The sequence below is a fragment of the Desmodus rotundus genome, chromosome 10 (assembly GCF_022682495.2).
Source record: "Desmodus rotundus isolate HL8 chromosome 10, HLdesRot8A.1, whole genome shotgun sequence".
Lineage (NCBI taxonomy): Eukaryota > Metazoa > Chordata > Mammalia > Chiroptera > Phyllostomidae > Desmodus > Desmodus rotundus.
This window is the reverse complement of record NC_071396.1, coordinates 60,204,526-60,223,992: the sequence shown is the minus strand read 5'-3', so window position 1 is coordinate 60,223,992 and position 19,467 is coordinate 60,204,526. Positions and strand designations below refer to the sequence as shown.

General features: G+C 40.3%; 1 protein-coding gene across 2 annotated transcripts in view; it reads left to right on the top strand.

Annotated features, from left to right (window-relative positions):
* Positions 1 to 19,467, top strand: part of CHST13 (carbohydrate sulfotransferase 13) — a 61,930-nt gene that overhangs the window by 15,885 nt on the left and 26,578 nt on the right. The gene's annotated exons all lie outside the window — the stretch shown is intronic.

Below are 19,467 nucleotides of genomic sequence, written 5' to 3'. Positions count from 1 at the left end.
CAAAATGAAGGAACAAATGAAGGCTACTGAAAGTTAAATAAAGCAAAATATACAGGGAACCAATAGTGATGGGAAGGAAACTGGGACTCAAATCAATGGTTTGGAGCAGAAGGAAGAAAGAAACATTCAACCAGAACAGAATGAAGAAACAAGGATTCAAAAAAATGAGGAGAGGCTTAGGAACCTCCAGGACATCTTTGAACTTTCCAACATCTGAATCATAGGGGTGCCAGGAGAAGAGGAAGAGCAAGAAACTGAAAACTTATTTGAAAAAATAATGAAAGAGAATTTCCCCAATCTGGCAAAGGAAATAGTCTTTCAGGAAGTCCAGGAAGTTCAGGGAGTCCCAAAGAAGTTGGACCCAAGGAAGAACACACCACGACACATCATAATTACATTAGCCAAGATTAAAGATAAGGAAAGAATCTGAAAAGCAGCAAGAGGAAAGGAAAGAGTTACCTACAAAGGAGTTCCCATGAGACTAGCAGCTGATTGAGAAATCAACTGCTAGAAAAAGAAACCTTGCAGGCAAGAAGGGGCTGGAAAGAAGTACTTGAAGTCACAAAAGGCAAGAGCCTACATCCACGATTACTATATTCAGCAAAGCTATCATTTATAATGGAAGAGCAGATAAAGTGCTTCCCAGATAAGGTCAAGTTAAAGGTGATCATCATCACCCAGCCCTTATTCTACGAAATGTTAAAGGGACTTACCTAAGAAAAAGAAGCTCAAAACTATAAACAGTAAAATGACAACAAACACAACCATCAACAACTGAACCTAAAAAACAAAAGGAAAAACAAACTAAGCAAACAACTAGAACAGGAACAGAACCACAGAAATGGAGATCACATGGAGGGTTATCAGCAGGGAAGTGGGAGGGGAAGAGAAGGGGAAAACTCACAGAGAATAAATAGCATAAATGGTAGGTAGAACATAGACAGGGGGAGGTTAAGAATAGTATAGGAAATGTAGACACCAAAGAACTTATTTGTACAACCCATGGACATGAACTGAAAGGGTGGAATGCGGGTAGAGAGGGTGTGCAGGGTGGAGGGGAATAAAGAGGGGAAAATGGAATAATTGTAATAGCATAATCAATAAAATATATTTAAAAAATTTTTAAATAAAGTAAGGTTAACAGAAAGTTTAATAAGGTGGGATTGTCTAGTCTGGATATATAAAATATTAAAAATACAAACAATAATAAAAAAGAAAAGAAAATATGGATGCATATATCTTTTCAATTTAGTGTTTTGGATTTTCTCCACTAAAAACTCAGAAATGAAATTGCTGGGTCCTTCCTTGTCTCTTGTAATAGCCTTTGTTTTAAAGTCCTTTTTGTCCAATATAAGTATTGCTACCCCAGCTTATTCTTGTTTCCATTTCAGTCTCTGTGTATCTTTTGACTTGAAGTAGGTCTTTTGTAGGCAGCATATATATGAGTCTTGTTTTCTCATCCATTCAGCCACCATATGCCTTTTGATTGGAGTACTTAATCCATTTATACTAGAAGTAATTGTTCATTCGTATGTAGTTATTGATGTTTTAATATTAATATTTTTATCTCTTTCTTCCTCATCTTGAAGAAGACCCTTTAACATTTCTTGTAATGGTTTGGTGGTGATGAACTGCTTTAGCTTTTTCTTGTCTGGGAAGCTCTTTACATTTACTATGATTCTAAATGATATCTGTGAGAGGTAGAGTAATCTTGGTTGTAGGTCCTTGCTTTTCGTCACTTTGAATATTTTGTGCCAATTCCTTCTGCCTTGCAAAGTTTATATTGCCAAATCAGCTGACAGTCTTGTAGGAGCTCTCCTGTGGTAACTAACTGCTTTTCTCTCATTACTTTTAAGATTTTATCTTTGTCCTTAACCTCTGGCATTGTAATTATGATGTGTCTTCATGTCAGCCTCTTTGGGTTCATCTTGTTTGTGTTCATCTCTGCACTTCTGGGGCTTGTATGTCTGTGTACTTTACCAAGTTAGGGAAATTTTCCATCATTATTTTCAAATAGGTTTTCAATACCTTGCTCTCTTGTCCTTCTGCTACACCTATGATGCAAGTGTTGGTACACTTGTGTCGTCCTCATTTGGGGGGGAATTCCTTTTTGTTTTTGCTGTTCTCTGCTACCTTATCTTTCAGAGTGCTGATTTGACCCTCTGTTTCATCTAATCTGATGTTAATTCCCCTAATATATTCTTCATTTCAGTTATTATATTCTTCATTTCTGACTCTTTTTAATGTTTTCAATCTCTGTTTTTATGTTTCCTATCTTTTTGTAGAAGTTCTCACTGAGAGCATTTAGCATCCTTATAACCAGTGTTTTGAATTCTGCATCTGGTACATTGCTTGCTTCCATTTTGTTTAGCTCTTTTTCTGGACTTTTATTCTGTTCTTTCATTTGGGCCATGTTTCTTTGTCTCCTCATTTTGGAAGCCTCCTGTGTTTGTTAGGTAGAGCTGCTACGTCTCCCAGGCTTGGTAGAGTGTCCTTATGTATAGGGCTTCCTGTGGGGTCTAGTGGTACAGTTTCCTGGTCACCTGAGCCAGATATTCCAAGTGTGTTTCTTTTGTGGGTTGTGTGTGCCCTCCTGCTATAGTTCAGCCTGATTGCTGTTTGCACTTCAGTGGGAGGAATTGACCCTCATGATGATAGGTCGTGAAGATTGGTTGTGACTCCAGTAGAGGAGCTATTGTATAAGAGCTGACCCTACAGAGCAAGATTCACTTTAGTGGGCCTCTGGTGCCTGCTGAGTATGCCCTTTGAGTATGTCAGTTGTGAGGTAGTTGGGTGGTGCTCTTGTTTGATCTGAAGTTGGCCACTGGGTGTGTTGGTGCTGGGGCCTATTGAGAGGTGCATGCCAATGTCAGCTTAGATCTGCAAATGGTTGCCACTTGTGCTAGTCTTGGAGGTATCTGGGAAAGGCTAAGCTTCAAGCTGAAGCTGGCTCTGCTAGTGCCAGGCTTGGGGACCCTTAGCAAGAGGCATGGGGTGTGCTGGTGCCAGTTGCTGGGGTTCTTTTTGGCATTTGTGAACATTTGAGACATTTTTGGAAGGTCTGTGGCATGAGACAAGATAGGCTGCTTATGGGAAAAACCACTAAAAGCAGACGGATGGGCTACAAAGTTGAATGAGGTGGGGTCTCAGATAATCACCAGGGTGAGGTGAACAGTGCCATCCAGGTTGATGATATGGCAGAGGCCCACACCTGCAGGGGGAGGGCTCAGCAAAGGCACGATGACTTCTGCCATTACTTCTGTCTGGGAGAAAGATCCCTCTCCAGCCCTTGCCCTGAAGCAAGACAATTCATTTCCTGTTTGTATGTTCTTGGAGCCTTTCAAGCTGCTGCTCCAGCACTGGAGCTCAGAGCAAGTGAGTCTGTGAGCCAGTAAGTCCACATGTGAGCCCTTTAAGAAGAACACCTGGACTCCAGCAGTTCTCCATTTCCAGCCATAATCTCCAGTGGTTTTCACAGCCAGAAGTTATGGGGACTTCCCTTCCCAGCACTAGATACCTGAGCTGGGGAGCCTGGTGTAGGTCTGGGACACCTTTCTCCTCAAGGGGAATCTCCACAGCTGAGATATCCCTCCTGATTTTTAACTGCCACACATGGGTGAGGGACCAGCCCATCCTGTGTCTCTGCCCCTCTTGGTGTGGCTCCGGTATATTCTTAGTTATGGGACTTCTGTTCAGCTAGATTTCAAGTAGTTCTCAGTGATGGTTGTTCTGTAATTTAGTTGTGATTTTGATGTGGTTGTGGGAGGAGGCAAGTACAGTATTTACCTAGTCTGCCATCTTGACCAGAAGGCTTCAGTTATGGCATATAATCTTTTTAATAGGCTGCTGGATTTGGTTGTATATTATTTTGTGGAGGATTTTTACTCCAGTATTCATAAGGGAATTTGGTCTGTAGTTTTTTTTTTTTATAGTGTCTTTGTTTGGCTTTTAAAATTAGGGTTATGCTGGCCTCCTCAAATGAGTGAGGAAGTGTTCCCTTCTCTTTAATTTTTTAAAAAGTTTGAAAAGGACTAGTATTAGTTCTTATTTAAATGTTTGATAGAATTAACCAGTGAAGCCATCAGGTCCAGGGCTTTTATTTGTCAGGAGATTTTTCCTTTTTATTACCGATTCAATCTCCTTACTAGTTATAGATCTATTATGTTTTCTTATTTCTTTGTGATTTGGTCTTGGTATATTTTATGTTTCTAGAAATTTGTCAGTTTCATCTAGATTATCCAGTGTGTTGATGTACAATTGTTTACAATACTCTTTTATAATTATTTTTATTTTGTAGAGTCAGTTGTAACATCTACACTTCATGATTTTAGTAATTAAAGCCTTCTTTTATTCTTAGTCCCTCTAGCTAAATGTCTGTCAATTTTATCAATCTTTTTGAAGAGCCAACACTTAGTTTCATTAATTTCTTTATTTTTTAAAGTTCACTTTTATTTTAGTTTATTTTTATTGTATCTTTTCCATTACCACTTATCCCCCCATAACCTCTTCCACCTCCACCCACCCACCTTTTTTGTTTTTTTGTTCAATCCCTCTCCCCACTATTCTCCTAGAGCTGTCAGCCTGCTAAGAGTCTGTATTTTGCTTGTTAGTTCAGTTTGTTTCCTAGATTACTCATATGAGTGAAATCATATCATATTTGTCTTTCTCTGACTGGCTTATTTTACTTAGCATAATGTTCTCCAGGTCCATCCATGCTGTCAAAAGGTAAAATGTTCTTTTTTTACCCCAAGTAGTATTCCATTGTGTAAATGTAACATAGCTGTTTTATTCACACATCTAGTGATAGACATTTGGGCTGCTTCCAAATAGTGGTATTATAAATAATGCTGCAATGAACAGAAGGTACATATATATACTCAGATTAGTGTTTCAGGTTTCTTCAGATAAATTCCCAGAAGTGGAATTGCTGGTTTTGACTGGAATGTCATTCTTGAGACATTAATAGATTCAAATATGACCAGACAGCTTTAAGGAATTAAGATTGATTTTGGAAGCCAATAAAAGCCCCTTGGGAAAATAGCCTGGTACCTTCTTACATGGTTCATGGTGTTTATTCCAGGTAAGAAACAAAGCTTTCTTCATTGAGATGCAAAGTAAGAAACTCAGAATATGTTGGGGACCTTGAAAACCTATAGGCATAGCAGGCAACGTCTGATGGCAAGTCCTCACCTTGGCTTTTCTGAACTTAAGAGGTCTTTTTAAGTTCAATCTGAATGTTCCTTATGAAAACTATCCAGTAAAGTAGATTTAAAAGAGCCTACATAGTTAATTAATATTCTTGCTGAACTTATGCAAATAATGAGGTCAAGTTTAATTGAAGCTAGACTTACTTTGCAAATAAATTTGTCTTAATTTGGCTATATTTGTTAAAAATGAAGTTGATTTTAGAGAAAAAAATTGTTTCAATAGAAACTCTAATACCCACTTGTGGATATTAGATTCCGAATGCTGTTCATTATCTATTGTGTTAATTATACTGTAAGTACTGTTCATTGTATTTTGCTTTTTAAATATTTTCTACCTATAAATTGGACTGGATCCTGAATTTTTCTAGTTTTCTTAAATTTTGTGCAGCAACTTTCCAAACTAACATTTTCATTTTTTCATCCATTGATTTAAAATCATTGAGGACTAAAACTGCCTTTTCCCCAAGGCAATGCAAGCTAAAGTAAGACAACATGATAATAAACTTCAGAAAAATCACAACAGCTCATCCATGGACTATCTTTGTGCCTGTTGCTGAAATAGCCAGAGACATTCAAATGGCAGACAAGAAGAATCTATCACACTCTGACTATCTTTACTCCATCTGAAGATAATTTGAGACAGCACCTGTAAATCTTGATTGCCTACCTTCAAAATTCAGAAACCAGGATTATAGTCTGTTCTAGCTATTAACCTTTGTTTTTATTTCTTTCCATAGAGATGGCTTCTATTAAATACCAAATTGCTTGCACCATAGGTATAACTTTGGGAGCCCACCAGCATCACTGCCTCCTCACATGAGCTGCCATGTTCCTCTGTAGCCATGGCCAGGGATTTCTGAGGAGAGGTCCATTTAGCCGGCATGGTCATGCTGGGTCTCATCCTTTATTTTCTACAGATCCCAAAGTTTGTGGACATTTGTGAACTCAGGAGAGCTAATGAGGAGAGGTAGGGTGGAGTCTGGAAGATCTGGCCCAGGGGCTCCCCAGAGACATCAAGAAACAGTTCTGTAGATTGAGAAGTCCAAGATCAAAGAGCCAGCCTGATTGTGTTTTGGTGAGGTCCCTCTTCCTGGTTCAGAGCCAGCACCTTCTCACTATGTCTTCATATGGTGGAAGGGGTAATTTCCTTTACTTTTTATCTGTTTTGTCTCTGCTCTATTCTTCATTATTTCCATCCTCTGTTCACTTTGGGTTTTCTACCTACTTTTTGTTGTTCCTTAATTTGTAAACTTAGATTGTTGATTTGAGATCTTTCTTGTTTTTTTTTTAATGCAAGCATTTATAGCTATAAATTTCCCCCTTAGTACAGCTTTTTCTATGTTTCGTAAGTTTTGATATGTTGTGTTTTCATTTTTCTCTAATTATTTTTTATTTCCCTTGTGTCCTCTTCTTCGATCCACTTGTTGTTTTAAAATGTATTATTTAATTTACACAAATTTGTGAATTTTACAATTTTCCTTTTGTTATTGATCTCTCATTTCATCACCCATGTGGTCAGAGAAGATAATGTATGGATACTACCTTTTAAGATCTATTGAGGCTTACTTTGTGGCTTAACATACTGTCTACCCTGGAAAATGACCCATGTTCATTTGAGAAAATGTGTATGCTGTTATTGTTGGACAGTTGTTTTAAAGTTTTGTCTACTATATCTGCCATCATATCTTTTTCAGGGAAAGTTTTTATGAACATTTTTTTTCATTTGAATGGACCATATTCTTTTTCCCTGTGTATACCTTATTACTTTCTGTTGAACACTGGACATTTGAATCTAACAATGTGGTGACTGTGGAAAGCCGATTCTTCTCCCTTCTCAGTGATTGTTATAGGCAGTCTCTGGGTCTGGGATCAGCCTGAAGTATGAATTTAAGGTCTTCTTGTTATTTTTCTGAGCTTTCCCTAGACATCCAGGTCACTTTCTAATTTTCTTCACATATGCAGTTCTTTTTTATATTCTACTGTTTAATGTCTGGCTCCCAAAAGGACAAAAGAGAAAAATGAAGGGAGGAGGACGATGCCAGTCTCTTAAGTGCCCTGCAAGTCACTTTGGCTGAAAGGGAAGGTGCTTTCAATAATAAGGGGGAGGTACAAGGGCAATGGCTGCCTGCCTTTGTCTTCACCTCTGTGTTCAGAAGCAGCAATCAGTGATTAGGGCACATACCTCTGGTATTTAGAGGACTGAGTCATCTTGGCGCACCCTGGCTCCTTTGTGCTGCACGTAAACTGCTCCAGGAGCATATGAACAGCTGCCTGTCATGTGGCTGGGAGTGGCAAATGGGTAGCTGCCACTGTGCTGTGGGCTGAAATTAACTGCATTTATCAACTCCTCCCCTGGAAGCAAGCTTTCAAAAGATTCCAGAATTCCAAAAATAGTTGCATCATATAGATTCTGCCAGTATTATTGTTGTCTAGGTTGAGAGACAGATCCCTTGTGCTCCCTACTCTACCATTTTCCATAATCCTATATGCTTAGCTCTTAAGGAACTGCCAAACTATGTTTCATTGCAGCTGCTCCCTTTTACATTCCCACTATCAATGCATGAGGGTTCCAGTTTCTCCACATCCTTTCTAAAAAGACAGATTTACTGTATCTTTTTTATTACACCCATCCTAGCGGGTGAGAAGATACATCTCATCAAGGTTTTGATTTGCATTTCCCTAATGACTAGTGATGTTGAGCATCTTTTCATGTTCTGTTAGCAATTTGTATTCTTCGGAGCAATGTCCACTTCTCTATTTAAAAAATTATACATTCTTTGTTCATTTTAAAAATGTCATTATACCTTGTATTCTTCAGTTGTAGATGTTCTTTAGATATTCTGGATACTAGTCCCTTACCAGATATATGATTTGAAAATATTTTCTCTTAGTTGGTGGGTTGTCTTTTCACCTTCTTGATGGTGTCCTCTGAGGCATAAAAGTTTTTAATGTGGATGTACAGTTGACCCACATAACAATGGTAGTCTCATAAAATTATAATGGAGCTGAAAAATTCCTATAGGCTACTGACATTGTAGCTATCATAACTTCATAGCACATGCATTGCTCATGTGTTTATGACAATTCTGGTTAAGGAAACCTACTGTGCTGCTGGTTGTATAAAAGCATAGCACACAAAATTATATACAGTATATAATATTTGATAATGATAATAACCATGTTAGTGATTAATGTATTTACTACAATACAATTTTAATTGTCATTTTAGGGTATACTTTTTTTACTTATAAAATGTTTGCTATAAAACAATATGTTGTGTTACACCAGCTGCAGCCTCTTACATCTCATGTTTACTGTGTTTCTTGATTGCATCATTTCTCTTGCCTTTGATTTGATCATGTTGTTTTGTACAGTAACATGCTGTACAGACTTGTAGCCTAGGAGCAATAGGGCATACCATATAGCCTACATGTGTAGTAAGCTATACCATCTAGGCTTGTCTAAGTGTACACTATGATGTTTGTACAATGATGAAGTCACCTAATAACACATTTCTCAGAAGGTATCCCCATTATTATGCAATGCATGGTTGTAGTCTAGTGTATCTCTGTTTTTTCTTTTGTTGCTTGAGTTTTTGTTGTCATATCTAAGAAAGCATTGCTGACCCTAAGATCATGGATCTTCATCTGTGTTTTTAGTAAGAATCTCATATTTTCAGCCCTTATATCCAGGTCTATGATCCATTTTCAGTTACTTTTTGCACGTGGTTTATGGCAATTTCATTTTTGGATGTGGATACCCAAGTTTCTCAGCATAATTTATTGAAAGAATATTCTTTCCCTATTGAACTATCTTGGCATCCTATTAACAATCAATTGATTATCAGAGTGGTCAACATAAACAAATCCACAAACAAATGTCGGAGAGGATGTGGAGAAAAGGGAACCCTCGTGCATTGTTGGTGGGAATGCAGACTGGTGAGGCCACTGTGGAAAACAGTATGGAATTTCCTCAGAAAACTAAAAATGGAACTGCCCTTTGACCCAGCAATTCTGCTGCTGGGATTATACCCTAAGAACCCTGAAACACCAATCCAAAAGAACCTGTGCACCCCAATGTTCATAGCAGCACAATTTACAATAGCCAAGTACTGGAAGCAACCTAAGAGCCCGTCAGGAAATGAGTGGATCAAAATGTGTATGGTACATTTACACAATGGAATTCTATGCTGCAGAAAGAAAGAAGGAGCTTATACCCTTTGCAACGGCATGGATGGAACTGGAGAGCATTATGCTAAGTGAAATAAGCCAGATGGTGAGGGACAAATACCATATGACCTCACCTTTAACTGGAACATAAGCAGAAAAAGAAAAAAGCAAACATAATACAACCAGAGACATTGAAATTAAGAACAATGTAACAATAGCCAGAGGAGAGTGAGGAGGGGATAGTGGGGAGAGGGGTCTATAGGAGCTACTATAAAGGACACAAGGACAAAATCAAGGGGAGGGTAAAGGTGGGGGAGGGAGGTGGGACTGGCTGGAGTGGGGTGGAGGAATGGGTAGAAAATGTAGACAATTGTAACTGAATAAAAATTAAAAAGTAATAAATAAATAAACAAACAACAAAAAAATAAATTCAAATGATTTTATTGAAAAAAATCAATTGACTATAACTGTAAGGGTTTGTTTCTGAAGTTTGAATTAATTATACTTCATGGATCTATATGTCTCCTATCCCAGCACCACACACTCCTAATTATTTAATTTTGTAGTAAATTGTGAAATTGGGATTGTGAACCATTCAACTATGTTTATTTTCATGATTGTTTTGTATGTTCTGATCCCTTGAATTTTCACATGAATTTAAGGACTGTCAATTTCTGCAAACAAAAAAAAGCAGCTGGGATTTTGATGAGAATTGCCTTGAATCTGTACATCAATTTGGGGAGTATTGAGACCTTAACAATACTAAATTTCCCAGTCTATGAACATAGGATTCATTAGGTCTTCAATTTCTTTTAGCGATGTCTTATAGTTTTCAGTGACAAGTCTTCTGCTTCTTTTTTACAGTATTCCTTATTATTTTATTCTTTTTATGTTATTTTAAATGCAGTTACTTTTAAATTTCATATTTGGATTGTTCATTACTAGTGTTTAAAAATACAAGTGACTGTTGTATATTGATTTTGTATTCCATAAGCTTGATAAACTTGATAGCTCTAATAGTGTGTGGATTCCTTAGGGATTTCTCTACATATAGGATCATGTCATCTATGAATAGACATAATTTTAATTCCTCCTTTCCAACTAGGATGCATTTTATTTCTTTTTCTTGATTAATTATGCTACAGAACAGACCCAGGGGGGTGAACAATATACTATTACCGAATGATATACTATTACTAGTATACTATTATACTAGTAATAGTATACTAGTAGAGCCCCTCCTCCCCACCTACTAGGTTTGCTTTGCCCACCATCAGAGAAAAGACATCTCTCAATGCCAGAGATTGGTGAAAAGGAAAGGAATTACTTATTTAAAAGTTATACAGACTTGGAGTAATGACTTAATGTCTTCATTGAAGTACTAAAGTTCTTTAGAATACCCACAAACACACACAGTCCTTCCTTCTCCCCTTTTCCCAGTCTGGGGTACTGTATCTCAGGAAAAGAAGTAGAAGTCCACGGTTCAGGCAGCCCCTCGGTCTGGCACCATCCACTGTGTCGCCACTGCAATCTCCAGAGCCATGTGGCACCTTCTCGTGGCCCACCAGCAAGAGTCCTTTTCCCCCTTTTCTTCCAGGCAAAGTCTCTCCTGCTTCCTAAGCCACGTGGCAAAAGGGAGCACCCCAAAGCCACTTGGTCCTAACTCTTGCCCAAGCCACGTAGTCCTAACCTCTGCCAGAGCCAGCGTGGTCCTCTCCTACTCCACCAAAGCCATGTGGTCCTCTCCTGGCATGGCTGCCATGCCTGGGTTTAAATCTCAGCACCAGTCTTTCTCTGCAGCCCCATTTCCGACTCCTCCTACAATCAGTTACACCTGCCAGCATTCCCATATTCTTCCAGCTTTACTGGGCTGCCATAGTAAGTCTGGGCAGGTGTGGCCTCATGGCATGGAGCCAATCATCTCCAAGCTCTCACACAGGTGCTGTAACCAGGGGGAGTTGCCTCCCAGTTAAATTTTGGGTGGAAGTTACTTCCATCTCCCTGGCTCAAAGCATGGCCACAGCTATTTAACATATCTATGAAACCAGTTAACGTTTCATATGTTAAATGACCATGCCAGAGGTTAGCTACACAGCTGTTGCTGTACAAAGCAGCTTTGAATGGCCCTGCTGCATGTGTCCCATCTCCCAGGTCAGAGTTGTGAGGGTGAGGACATCCTATATATATTTTTCTAATATTTCATGGACACCTTGAGTTCTGGACCCCATTACAAATCCCTATTTGGGGTCCCCCTCTTGGCTGCACCCTGTTACAGTTACACTGACTGGAACCTCCAGTGCATTGTTGAATAGAAGTGGTAGAAGTGGGCATTCTTCTCTTGCTCCTGATCTTGTATTATGGTATAGGCTGGGAGGCCTCAGGGCCCCCCAAAGGAGGAATTTGTAATGGGGTCCAGAACTTAGGGTGTTCAGGAATATAGGATATCCCTACCCCCATAAGTCTGGCTGGGGGATGGGACACGTGGAGCAGGGCTATTGAGTTATTCTGCATATCAACAACAGCAGATCCATATGCAAAAACAGTTATTTTGCATATCAACAGCAGGCTAGCTAGGGAGATGGACAGGGCTTTCACCCCTGATGTAACTGGGAAGCAGCTCCCTCTAGTTACAGTCCCTCAGTGAGAGCTTTGAGTGGTTCACTCCACAATGTGGGGGCCGCACCTGCCCAGACTAACTATGGCAGCCAAGAAAGGCTGAAAATGTAGGAGTGCAAGCAGGTGTAGCTGATTGTGGGAGAAGTCAGAAATGGGGTTACAGAGGAGGTTCCAGGCTGGGATTTAAACTAAATGTGGGCTGCCATGTGGGATGAGAGACAATGGGAGAAAATGAGAGAGACAATGCAGGACTAGGGGGAGAGACAACAGGAGACAATGAGGGATGGAGGATAATGCGAGACCATGCGGGAAGAAAAGGGGTGAAAGGAGTCTCACTGATGGGCCATGAGGAGGTGCCACATTGTTTTGGATTAAGAACTGGAGATGGCTGGGACACAGTTGATGGTGCTAGGGACTGCGGGAGACCTGCCCAGTCAAGCACAGATTACTGGGAGGAACTGGGAGTCTAGAGGAGCTACTGACTTCTATTTTCTTGAGATATGGTACCCTGACTGGTCTGACTGGTCTGACTGGGCAAAAGGGGAAAGGTAGGACTGTGTATGTGTGTTTGTGGGAGTTTTAAAGGACTTTGGGATTTTACCAGCAACATTCCACCATTACCCTAAACCTGTATAACTTTTTTTTAATTTATTTTTTTTATTGTTATTCAATTACAGATGTATGCCTTTTCTCCCCATCCCTCCACCCCACCCCAAGTGAACCCACCTCCCTCCCCCACCTCCACCCTCCCCCTTGGTTTTGTCCATGTGTCCTTTATAGTAGTTCCTGTAATCCCCTCTTCCCACAGTCCCCCCCCCCCACCCCGCTCTGGCTATTCTTAGATTGTTCTTAACTTCAATGTCTCTGGTTATATTTTGTTTGGTTTTTTCTTCTATTGATTATGTTCCAGTCAAAGGTGAGATCATATGGTATTTGTCCCTCACTGCCTGGCTTATTTCACTCAGCATAATGCTCTCCAGTTTCATCCATGCTGTTGCAAAGGGTATAAGCTCCTTCTTTCTCTCTGCTGCATAGAATTCCATTGTGTAAATATACCATAGTTTTTGGATCCACTCGTTTGCTGATGGGCACTTCGGTTGCTTCCAGTACTTAGCTATTGTAAATTGTGCTGCTATGAACATTGGGGTGCACAGGTTCTTTTGGATTGGTGTTTCAGGGTTCTTAGGGTATAATCCCAGCAGTGGAATTGCTGGGTCAAAGGGAAGTTCCATTTTTAGTTTTCTGAGGAAATTCCATATTGTTTTCCACAGTGGCCTCACCAGTCTGCATTCCCACCAACAGTGCACTAGGGTTCCCTTTTCTCCGCATCCTCTCCAACATTTGTTTGTGGATTTGTTTATGTTGGCCACTCTGACTGGTGTGAGATGACACCTCATTGTAGTTTTAATTTGCATCTCTCTGATGGCTAGTGATGTTGAGCATCTTTTCATATGTCTCTGGGCCCCCTGTAGGTCTTCCATGGAGAAGTGTCTGTTCAAGTCCTTTGCCCATTTTTTCATTGGGTTGTTTGTCTTCCTGCAGTGCAGTCGTGTGAGTTCTTTATATATTTTGGAGATCAGGCCATTGTCTGAGGTATCATTGGCAAATATGTTTTCCCATACTGTTGGTTCTCTCTGTAATTTGGTGCTGTTTTCTTTAGCCATGCAGAAGCTCTTTATTTTCATGAGGTCCCATTTGTTTATTCTTTCCTTTATGTCCCTTGCTTTAGGGGATGTGTCTGTGAGGATGTTGCTGCATGGAATGTCTGAGATTTTCCAGCCAATGTTTTCCTCAAGGATTTTTATGGTGTTACGACTTATATTTAAGTCCTTTATCCATCTTGAGTTTATTTTCGTGTATGGCATAAGTTGGTGATCAAGTTTCATTTTTTTGCACGTAGCTGTCCAGATCTCCCAACACCATCTGTTGAAGAGGCTGTTTTTGCTCCATTTTATGCTCCTGCCTCCTTTGTCAAATATTAATTGACCGTTTAGATTTGAGTTTATTTCTGGGCTCTCTGTTCTGTTCCATTGGTCTATGTGCCTGGTTTTATGCCAGTACCAGGCAGTTTGGATTACAGTGGCCTTGGAATACAGTTTGATATCAGGTATTGTGATCCCTCCTGCTTTGTTCTTCTTTCTGGAAATTGCTGCAGCTATTTGGGGTCGTTTATGATTCCATATAAATTTCTGAAAAGTTTGTTCTATATATGTGAAATATGTCATTGGTACTCTAATAGGGTTTGCATTGAATCTATAAATTGCTTTGGGTGTATGGCCATTTTGATAATGTTAATTCTTCCAATCCATGAGCATGGTACATGCTTCCATTTGTTTGTGTCTTCCTTAATTTCTTTCTTCAGTGTTGTGTAGTTCTCTGAGTACAGGTCTTTTACCTCCTTGGTTAGGCTTATTCCTAGGTACTTTATTTTTCCTGATGCTGTGTCAAATGGGATTTTCTTCCTGATTTCTGTTTCTGCAGTTTCGTTGTTGGTGTACAGGAATGCCTTTGATTTCCGAGTATTGACTTTGGATCCAGCTGTTTTGCCAAATTCATTTATTAGGTCGAGTAGTTTTTGGGTGGAGTCTATAGAATTTTCAATGTACACTATCATGTCATCTGCAAACAGTGACAGTTTCATTTCCTCCTTTCCAATTTGGATGCCTTTTATTTCTTTTTCTTGTCTGATTGCTGTGGCTAGGACTTCCAGTACTATGTTGAATAGGAGTGGTGAGAGAGGGCATTCTTGTCTTGTTCCTGATCTTAGTGGGAAAGAAATAAGTTTTTGTCCATTGAGTATGATGTTGGCTGTAGGTCTCTCATATATGGCCTTTATTATGTTGAGGAATGCTTCCTCTATTCCCACTTTTCTGAGTGTTTCTCTCAGAAATGGGTGCTGTTTCTTATGAAACAGTTTTTCCGCATCTATTGATATGGTCATGTGATTTTTGTCTTTGCTGTTATTGATGTGATGTATTATGTTTATTGATTTGCGAATATTGTACCATCCTTGCATCCCTGGGATGAATCCCACTTGGTCATGGTGTATGATCTTTTTAATGTATTGCTGGATGTGGTTTCCCAATATTTTGTTGAGAATTTTAGCATGTATGTTCATCAACGATATTGGCCTGAAGTTTTCTTTCTTCATTGTGTCTTTATCTGGTTTTGGGGTTACGATGATGCTGGCTTCATAAAAAGAGTTTGGGAGTCTTCCATCAGTTTGGATTTTTTCGAATAGTCTGTGAAGGATAGGGGATAGCTCTTCCATAAATGCTTTGTAGAATTCTCCTGTAAAACCATCTGGTCCAGGGCTTTTGTGTGTTGGGAGTTTTTTGATGACTGCTTCAATTTCGTCTGCTGTTATTGGTCTGTTCAGGCTTTCTGCTTCTTCTTCATTCAGTTTTGGAAGATTATATTTTTCTAGATATTTGTCCATTTCATCTAGGTTTTCAAATTTCTTGGCATACAGTTCTTCATAGTAATTTCTTACAATCCTTTGTATTTCTGTGGTATCATTGTAATCTCTCCCCTTTCATTTCTAATTGTGTTTATTTGGATCCTCTCTCTTTTCTTCTTGATGAGCCTACTTAAAGGCTTGTCCATTTTGTTTATATTTTCAAAGAACCAGCTCCTGGATTCATTGATCCTTAGAATTGTGCTTTTAGTCTCTATGTCATTTAATTCTGCTCTGATCTTGGTTATTTCCTTCCTTCTGCTTGCTCTGGGTTGTCTTTGTTGTTGTTCCTCCAGTTCTTGTAGGCGTAGGGTTAGGTTGTTTGTTTGAAATGTTTCTATCTTTTTAAGGTAGGCCTGTATTGCTATGAACTTCCCTCTCAGGAGTGCCTTAGCTGTGTCCCATAGGATTTGGGTTGTTGTGAGTTCATTTTCATGTGTTTCCAGAATGTTTTTGATTTCTTCCCTAATCTCGTTCTTGACCCATTCAGTGTTTAATAGCATGCTATCCAGTCTCCATGATTTTGCGTGTTTTGGGACTTTTTCCTTTGGGGTTGGTTTCTAGTTTCAGCCCCTTGTGGTCAGAGAACGTGCTTGATATGATTTGAATTTTCTTGAATTTGTTGAGGCTTGCTTTGTCTCCTATCATGTGGTCTATCTTTGAGAAAGTTCCATGGACACTTGAAAAGAATGTGTATTTTTTGTCTTTGGGATGAAAAGCTCTACATATATCAGTTAAGTCCATTTCCTCTGGGGTATTGTTAAGTGACACCATATCTTTGTTGATATTTTGTCTGGAAGACCTGTCCATTTTTGATAGTGGGGTGTTAAAGTCCCCTACTATAATTGTGTTGCTGTCAATATCTTTCTTGAAGTCCTCCAAGATTTTCTTAATGTATTTGGGTGCTCCTATGTTGGGTGCATATATATTTACAATGTTTATGTCTTCTTGGTGGATTCTTCCTTTGAGTATTATGAAGTGACCTTCTGGGTCTCTCTTTATGGCCCTTCTTTGGAAGTCTATTTTGTCAGATATGAGTATTGCTACCCCTGCTTTTTTTTCCTGTCCGTTTGCTTGGAAAATTTGTTTCCAGCCTTTCACTTTCAGTCTGTATAAGTCTTTTGTCCTGAGATGGGTCTCTTGTAGGCAGCATATATGCAGGTCATGTTTTCTTATCCATTGAGCTATTCTATGTCTTTTGATTGGAGCATTTTATCCATTTACCTTTAAGGTTATTATCGATAGGTAGTTATTCATTCCCTTTATTCCTACCTGTGTTCCTCTGTCTTTCTCTTTTCCTTCCTTTCCTTAAAGCAGTCCCTTTAGCATCTCTTGCAGAGCTGGTTTGGTGGAAGTGTATTCTTTTAGATTTCTTTTGTCTGGGAAACTCTTTATTTGGCCTTCTGTCTTGATTGAGAGCCTTGCTGGGTAATGTCGTCTTGGTTGCATGCCTCTGGTTCTCATTACTTGGAATATTTTTTGCCATTCTCCTCTGGCTTGGAGCGTTTCCATTGAGAAGTCAGTTGCTAACCTTACTGGGACTCCCTTGTATGTTACATCCTGTTTCTCCCTTGCTGCCTTTAAGATCCTCTGTTTGTCTTGGAATTTTGCCATTTTAATTGTGATGTGTCTTGCAGTGGGCCTCTTTGGGTTTCTTTTGCTTGGGACTCTCTGTGTTTCCTGGATTTGGGTGACTTTTTCTCTCATCAGATTAGGGAAATTTTCCATCATTACTTTTTCAAACAGGTTTTCTATCCCTTGCTCTTCTTCTTCTCCTTCTAGTATTCCTATTATACGGATATTGTTGTTTCATGTTGTCCTGCATTGTCCTTAATCCCTCTTCATTCTTTCTGAGCCTCTTTTCCTTTTCTGCTCTTTTTGGGTGTTTTTTTCTACTTTGTCCTCCAGCTCGCTGATCCGATCTTCTGCTTCATCAAGTCTGCTTTTCAGTCCTTCTACTGTGTTCTTCAATTCAGAAATTGTATCCTTCATTTCTTCTTGGCCCTTGGTGATAGTTTCTATTTCCTTTTTCATATTGATATAGTTTGCAGTGAGTTCATTGTAGTTTCCCTGTAGTTTCTGGTAGTTCTCTGTGAGCTCAGAGAGCTCAGTGAGCTTCTTGATAACCATTGCTTTGAACTCAGTGTCTGATAGTTGACTTGCCTCTTTTTCAGTTAGCATTCTTTCTGAGGCTTCCTCCTTTCCGTTCATTTGGGGATTGTTTCTTTGTCTTCCCATTGTTTGTGAGACTCTTCTTGTTAGCCTCTTCTTCTTAAATTGATGTATTCTGACTCCCTGGGTTTATGGTATGAACTTCTATGGTAGAATGCCAATGGGATTCAGTGGTTCTGTCTCCTTAATCTCCTGTGCTCACTGGTCTTGAGCAGACGTTTATGGGTCAAACACGGTCTAACTCTGGTCTTTTCAGCACTCCAGGTTTTATTGTCTCACCTGTGGGAAAAAGAGAAAGGGGGGAAAAAAGGAAACGGAAGGAGGGAAAAAAGGAATAGAAAAGGAAAGGAAGGAAGGAAGAAGGAATAAAGAAAGATCAGAGGCAAGATAAGAAGGAATTTTAACAAAAATTAAAACAAAAGAATAAATAAAAGAAGGCAGGAAGAAGGAATAAAAAAGGTAAAGGATGGAAGGAAGAAGGAATAAAAAAAAGACAGAAGGACAGAAAGGAAGAAGGAACTCAGGGGGAAAGGAGGAAAGAAAGAAAAAAAAAAAATTCTTCTGCTGGCTTTAAACTGGTCAGGTTAGTTCTGCTGGTCTTCCTTTCTGTGGAACGGGAGGGGGTGGTTGGAAGGATTGGTTTCACTTTTCTCCCTTCCTGAGCCACAGGCTTCCCTGTTGTTCAGCCTCCAGTCTAGTTCCTCAGGGACCTTCTGCTCCCCACTATGCCTTTAGTTCACCAGTTGTGCTGTCCTTGAATTGCACCAGTTAGGGGCAACTCACACTCCCCTTCTTGCTCTTTGCTGTCTTAGATGCTAGGGGCTGTTGGTGCTGCTATGGAGTAGTTCAGCCCCCTACTGGGTGAATTCTTTCTGGGGAATGCAGTCTCCCCTAGCCCTGCAGCAACCCTCTGCTGGGTGTTCTGCCTTCATCCTAGAGAGCCAGTAGGCCCTGCAGGGCTCCGTGAGCAGGGGCTAGGTAGAAGTTGTTCAGAACTTGTACTTTTAGGTGTGGTCCCTGGCAGGCAGCCAGGCCATTGATCAGCGATCTACCATCTGCTGCTTTGGGTCTGGGTCGCGCGGCTGGCCAGTCTGTGGCCTTGGGCCTGTGCGTGGGGCAGCTAGCCTCTGCTCCCCGTGCACACCCACCTGAGGTCTCAGGTGTGGGCGGCCAGCTGGGGTTTCAGTTGTGGGCCCCCAGTCCGCTAATCTGGGTGCGGGCAACTGGGCTTCAGGAGTGTGCTGGGGCTTGTTATCCTGCGTTAACAGTCCAGGGGCTGAGGGGGGAGGGGCGCCAGAGGACGTGGCTGCTGCAGAGAGTTCTCTAACTAGCCCCTGAGTGCCTCTATGTTCTTTTTCTTTTTGAGAAATTCTTCCTATTCAAGCCCCCCTGGTCCAAACAAGTACCTGGCTTCTCACACAGCTCAGCCTGGCTCTCTCCCAAGAATCCTGCAGCAGACCCTGTGCCTGGGCCGGGGCTTCAGCCGCCCTGGTCCCTGCGCAGGTCCTGGGGACCTTATTGTCCTTAAGCACTCTTCTTACCATCTGATCTTTCAATGTCCTCTATCTTTGGTCTCCGATCTTCATATATGCTGGAATACCATTGGCTGTTAGCTCTGCTCCTCATATCAGCTAGGTGTTTCACTGGTGTTGAGGGGAAGTGGACTCTGCTCCCACCTATCGCACCGCCATCTTCCCATCACTATTTGACATTTCAGGACAAAGGAGGAAGTTTCAAGATGATAGTCCTTAAAACACATTTTGAGTGAATAATAAACTTAGCAAGCTGTGATTTTGATAGGTTTAGGAAGATTGAAGAATTCAGCACTGATACAGGCAGATATTAT